Source organism: Hordeum vulgare, chromosome 6H (assembly GCF_904849725.1).
Source record: "Hordeum vulgare subsp. vulgare chromosome 6H, MorexV3_pseudomolecules_assembly, whole genome shotgun sequence".
NCBI lineage: Eukaryota > Viridiplantae > Streptophyta > Magnoliopsida > Poales > Poaceae > Hordeum > Hordeum vulgare.
In genome coordinates this window covers 393,495,255-393,501,577 of record NC_058523.1, presented here as the reverse complement: position 1 = coordinate 393,501,577, position 6,323 = coordinate 393,495,255, and positions in this window count along the sequence as shown.

Here is a 6,323-nt window from a genome sequence, read left to right as displayed (position 1 = left end):
TCCTCGACAACCCCGAACATCTACGGACCCATGTTCGACTACCGGCGCGAAGACCCATGTACCGATGCCAAGAGTACGAATACCGTCGACAGACCGTGTACAACTACTTCTATGACTTCCACGACGATCTTTGTTCTTCTTCACCAAACCGATCCGCTCCGATATGCACGCTTCGAAGGTATATGTTGGAACGTTGTCGTGAACCGAATGCATATGATGTATGAGATGTAACCGTATGTTTGGGTCGTATGTTTGCCCGTTGCACGTTGTCTTCCTTTTCGTCGTGCCCTCGACACACGGGAACCCGATAAACGGGATCACCCCATCATCATTTGGTTTGTCACGCACACGCTTCCTATTCTTTGGCACCCATATCTCGAGGAGTTATCGGGATAGGAACGTTGCCGTGGCATCATTTCCATTTTGCCGCCAAGGTTCCCTTCCGCTCGCCGTGGCGACACATGTTTCTATCTCTTCTTTCACGTGTTGTTGTAACTTGCATGCATGACGCATTCATGGCATATATGTTGTGTTGCATGTCTCTTGTCCGTAGCCCCGATCTATGCTCCGTGTGTTAACCGACTAGGATGACATGTAGGATCATCGCTTCACCCCTTGCCATGTTAACAACAATTTAATATTGCGTGTAAATAAATGGGAGTGAATTAAAGAATTAAATGTGTTGTTCCGTCGATATGCAACTCGTTGCATATCGAGCCTGACTTAATGTGTAGTGTTTGCGTGAGGTGAACTGCCATGCCATGCCTTGCATCATTGAACTGATCATGCATCATAGTAGGTTGTGCATCATGTGGTGCATCATGTGGTGAATCTCGTGTGTTGATGCTTGTTTCTGGTTTCCTCCGTCTCGATAGAGTTCCGCAAGCGTGTCGGATTGTGAGGTCCCGTTCGACTACGTCGGTTCGTCTGCTTCACGGAGTTGTTCTTCTTCCGAGCGGGATCTCAGGCAAGATGACCATTTCCCCAGATACCATTACTATCATTGCCATGCTAGTTTTACCATTTCTATCGATTATGTCTCGTTGCCTACCACATGTTAAATATCAGCCTCTCAACAATGCCATGAAAACCTTCAACCTAGAAAACCACTAATTTGCTATGTTACCACTTGCTTAACCCTGTGTTAGCGTTGCTAGTTGCAGGTGCATTGCTTCCATGTGAAAACATGGGTTCCTTGTTATATCACCCTATTAAATGCTATTTAATTTAATGCACCTATATACTTGGTAAAAGGTGGAAGGCTCGGCCTTTCTAGCCTCGTGTTTTGTTCCACCTTTGCCCCCTTAGTTTTCGGCTACCGGTGTTATGTTCCATAATTGAGCGTTCCTAACACGATTGGGGTTGTTATGGGGACCCCCTTGATAATTCGTTTTAGATTAAAGCTGGTCTGGCAAGGCCCAACTTTGGTACTACATTTTCCTAATAACTAATGAACCGCATAGGAAGTAATTAATCCGAGGAAATTTAATCAACCCCCGGGCGAGTGCTCCTCATGAGTGTTGGTCCAAAATGGACAGACTGCGGGGCCACCACGGGGCAACTCGAGGTTTGGTACCTGTAGGCTTTTCCATCCGTCGTGTCGTGAGAACGAGATACAAGGCTCCTATCGGGTTCGTCGACACGTCGGGCGGCCTTGCTGGATTAGTTTTACCTTTGACGAGATATCTTCTGCATCAGGATTCCGGTGATGCTTTGGGTAATCTTAGAGTTGAGGTTTTCCACTAGGGAATCCGACAAGATCGCGAGCTTCGTGATTGAGGATTTCTATGCGGCTTGTGGTAATTTGTGATGGACTAGTTGGAGCACCCCTGCAGGGTTAAATCTTTTCGGAAAGTCGTGCCCGCGGTTATGTGGCAACGTGGAAACTTTGTTTAACACTGGTTCTAGATAACTTGAAGTTGACTTAACTAAAACATGCCAAGTCTGTGCGTAACCGTGACTGTCTCTTTCCTGAGCTCCTCCTTCGTTCGAGGACATGGTGGGGTTATGTCTGACGTAGGTAGGTGTTCAGGATCATTCTTTTGATCATCAGTAGTTCACGTCCATTATGCATAGATCATCCCCTCTTATTTCTTGTACTCGTAAGTTAGCCACCAAATATATGCTTAGCCGCTACTGCAACCTCACCACTTAACCTTACCTCTCCCATTAAGCTTTGCTAGTCTTGATACCTTTGGAAATGAGAATGCTGAGTCTCGTGGCTCACAGATTACTACAACACCAGTTGCAGGTACAGGTAAAGGTTACTCTACGCGAGCGCGTTGATTGTTCATTTGGAGTTGCTTCTTCTTCTTCTTCTTCATCGATCTAGGATGGGTTCCAGGCCGGCAACATGGGATAGCAAGGATGGACGTCGTTCTTCTTTTCTCGTTTGTCTTCGTCCGTAGTCGGACCCTGCTCTTATTCATGATGATTATGTATTGTACTAATGTGACTCAGATGTAGCTTGTGGAGAGTGTAAGCCAATTATATATATATATATATATATATATCTTCTTTTCAGTACATGTACTTGTAACGATATCCATTCTTGCGAAACAACGATATGCGCTTCTATCCCTGACGAGGCCCTCGTGCCAAATTGAGGATAGGGTCGCATCTTGGGTGTGACACGGGATGATTGGTCGGTAGAAATTGACGACACCCCAGGTAGACAACCTTCTTAGATTTTTCCAAATATGTACCTTTAGCCATATCTAAACAGTGCGTGCATGCATTGTATCCCTTGTTTGACTGTCCTGAAATGTTACTAAGAGCTGGCCAATCATTGATGGTTACGAACAACAATGCTCGTAGGTCAAATTCCTGCTGTTTGTGCTCATCCCACACACGTACACCTGGTTTGGCCCACAACTGCAAAAGTTCATCAACTAATGGCCTTAGGTACACATCAATGTCGTTGCTGGGTTGCTTCGGTCCTTGGATGAGCACTAGCATCATAATGAACTTCCGCTTCATGCACAACCAAGGAGGAAGGTTGTAGATACATAGAGTCACGGGCACGGTGTTGTGACTGCAGCTCTGCTCCCCAAAAGGATTCATGTCGTCTGTACTTAGACAAAGCCATAAGTTCCTTCAGTCATCTGCAAAGTCCGGCCACTCCCTCTCGATTTTCCTCCACTGCGACCCATATGCGAGGTGTCTCAACTTTTTCCTGTCTTTCTTACGCTCGTCTTTGTGCCATCGCATAAACTTGGCATGCTCATTGTTTCTGAACAACGTTTCAACCGTGGTATTATAGGAGCATACCACATAACCTTAGCAGGAACCTTCTTCCTGGGGGGGCTCGTCATCGCCCTCAACATCACCAGGGTCATCCTGTCTAATCTTGTACCGACTTGCAGTGCATACCGTGCATTTATCCATATTCTCATACTTCTCACCGCGGTACAGGATGCAGTCATTAATGCATACATGTATCTTCTGCACATCTAATCCAAGAGGGCAGATAGCCTTCTTTGCTTCGTATGTAGTCTCGGGCAATTCTTTATCCTTTGGAAGCTTCGGCTTCAATATTTTTAGTAACTTCTCAAATCCCTTGTCAGATAAACCAGTTTCTACCTTCCATTTCAACAGTTCCAGTGTGGTACCGAGCTTTGTGCTGCCATCTTCGCAACTTGGGTACAACAATTTTTTATGATCCTTTAGCATGGCCTCCAACTTGAGCTTCTCCTTTTCTGTATCGCATTCTCTCTTAGCATCAGAAATGACCCGACCAAGACTATCAGCGGGCTCATATGATGTCGGTTGTTCTTCACCTCATTCTTCTTCATTGTCTTCCATTGTAGTATCACCGTGTTCTTCAGTGAACATATGATAGTTGTCATCATCATCTTCTTCTTCATTGTCTTCCGTCGTAACCCCTCTTTCTCCGTGGATGGTCCAACAATAATATGTGGGCATGAAACCTCTCTGAAGCAAGTGGAGATGAATGACTTTCAAGCTAGAGTACTCCTTCCCGTTTTGACAACCAACACATGGGCAAGGCATAAAATTATCCACTTTGTTTGCCTCAGCCACATCGATGAATTTATGCAGGCCTGCAATAAATCTGGAACCGCGTCGTTCGCCGTACATCCATCACTTCTGTGCATCGATCTGGCATCATACATGAATAGTGAAATGACCACCGTACATTGACACATGCAATACTTGTGTATCAATTACAGATGAAGAAGGTTGCTAACCTCGGTCGAGGATACCATTTCATGTGTAATTTAGTGTGACTCGGGCATTAATTAGTCCCGGTTTGTAATGTACTCCGAATGCGCCGGTCATCGTACATCCATTAGCAGTTCATCTCTATTATGAAATTAAGTATATCAAAAACCATTCCGGAACATCATGAATAAAGAAATGACCAAATTAATACAAGTTCATCATCACATTAAAACCAAAGCTCAGTAGTGATCATACTTTATTATTGCAAAAAATAAATACATAAAGTTCTCTCATAAAACAACATACAACTATGTAAAACATTTAAGTGCAACAACAAATGCGATCAAAATCGCAACTAAGGTAACAATTGATCCAAGAGCATAATGATACCAAGCCTCTTTATCAATGGCATATTTTCTAATATTCCTAATCTTCAAGCGCATTTCATCCATCTTTGAGCGCATTGCATCCATCTTCAACAACATCGCATCGATCTTCATCTCACGATCATCGATGACATCGGCGACATGCAACTCCAATTCCATATTCCTGTCCTCAATTATTTTTAATTTTTCCTTCAAGTATTTGTTTTCATTTTCAACCAAATTTAACTTCTCGAGAAGAATTTCTATGTGGGTTGGAATTTCCGGTTCACATACCTCCTAGATTAAAAAATATATGTCACGTTGGTCGTCATAATTGTCATAAACAATAAGTAAAACAAATAGTTATAAAAGATAATATATACCACATCCGAATCATAGACAGGACGAGGGCCGACGGAGGCGAATACCAAAACCATCGTACTATATAATAACAAAAAATAATAAAAGTAGGTAATTTATACAAGTATGTATCTAAATCATACAAGTAAGATTTTTTTTTGTTTTAAAAAGAAGACAAGAACAAGAGGCTCACCACGGTGGTGCTCGCGACGAGATCGACGCAGGGCGATCGACAACAGTGAGGACGGGCACGGGACGGCACCCTACACATGTGCAGACTCTAAGAAGTTAATTTGAGCATTTAAAATGAGCTAAACTAGCAGTGAAAGATGAAAGGATGAAGTAGCTAACCTTTTAAAACATTTGTGGAGTTGGTGCACGGTCAAACCTAGACAAATATTGAGGAAAATGGAGTTTGGAGGTCGAGTTTGGAGAGGAGAAAGCTTAACTAGTGTGGCTCGGGCATTTCATCAAACACGTCAAGTGCATGAACTAGAGTGGCAAGGGTGGCATGGCATGGGAACACTTCAGCCAAAATACAGAGGAGAGTGTGGGCAGGGGCGACGGTATAATAGCCTACCCTTGAGTCCCGGTGCGTGCCACAAACCAGGACTAATGCTCCGTGGCACGCCATGTGGGAGTCGCTGGTTCTTTAGTCCCGGGTTTTTCCCCGAACCGGGACTAGTGAGGTGAACCGAACCGGGACCAATGCGTGGCATTGGTCCCGGTTTTGATTTGAACCGGGACTAATGGTCTTTCGGCCCTCGGCCGAAAGACCCTTTTTCTACTAGTGGGTCATCGAGTAAGGAGGCGTACGTTGCCATAATATTACAGTCTACTCTTCTAAATATTCAATTCCGTAGAGATTTAATAGGTCATCGATGGAAGGTTTGGTTACATTTAGTTAGAAGACTCATGGATGTTCGATTATCGGTCGAGTCTGACATGCTTCATTGGAAGTTAACAACTAATGGCATATTTCTTGTCTCCAAGTCCATTCATATCTGGAAGGTCAAAGTTCCCCTATGAATCAAAGTTTTTATGTGGTTTGTTCACAAGAAGATGATTCTTACTAGGGATAATCTGGCAAAACTCAATTGGAAAAGAAGTATGTGTTGTAGCTTTTGTGATGAGGATGAATCTATCAAACACCTTTTTCTCCATTACCCGTTAGCAAATTTTTTATGGCAGACAATTCGTATAGCTTTTAATATCATACCTTCGGATAGCATTGAGACGTTGTTTGGGACGTGGCTAAATGAAGTGAACATAGATATTGCTAAACATATTCGTATAGGAGTATGTGCATTGCTTTGGGCTTTATCGAACTGCAGGAATGACATGACTTTTAATAGGCAAACAACTATAAATTTTTTGCAGGTACTATATAGGGCATCAGTGTTGATCCGTACATGG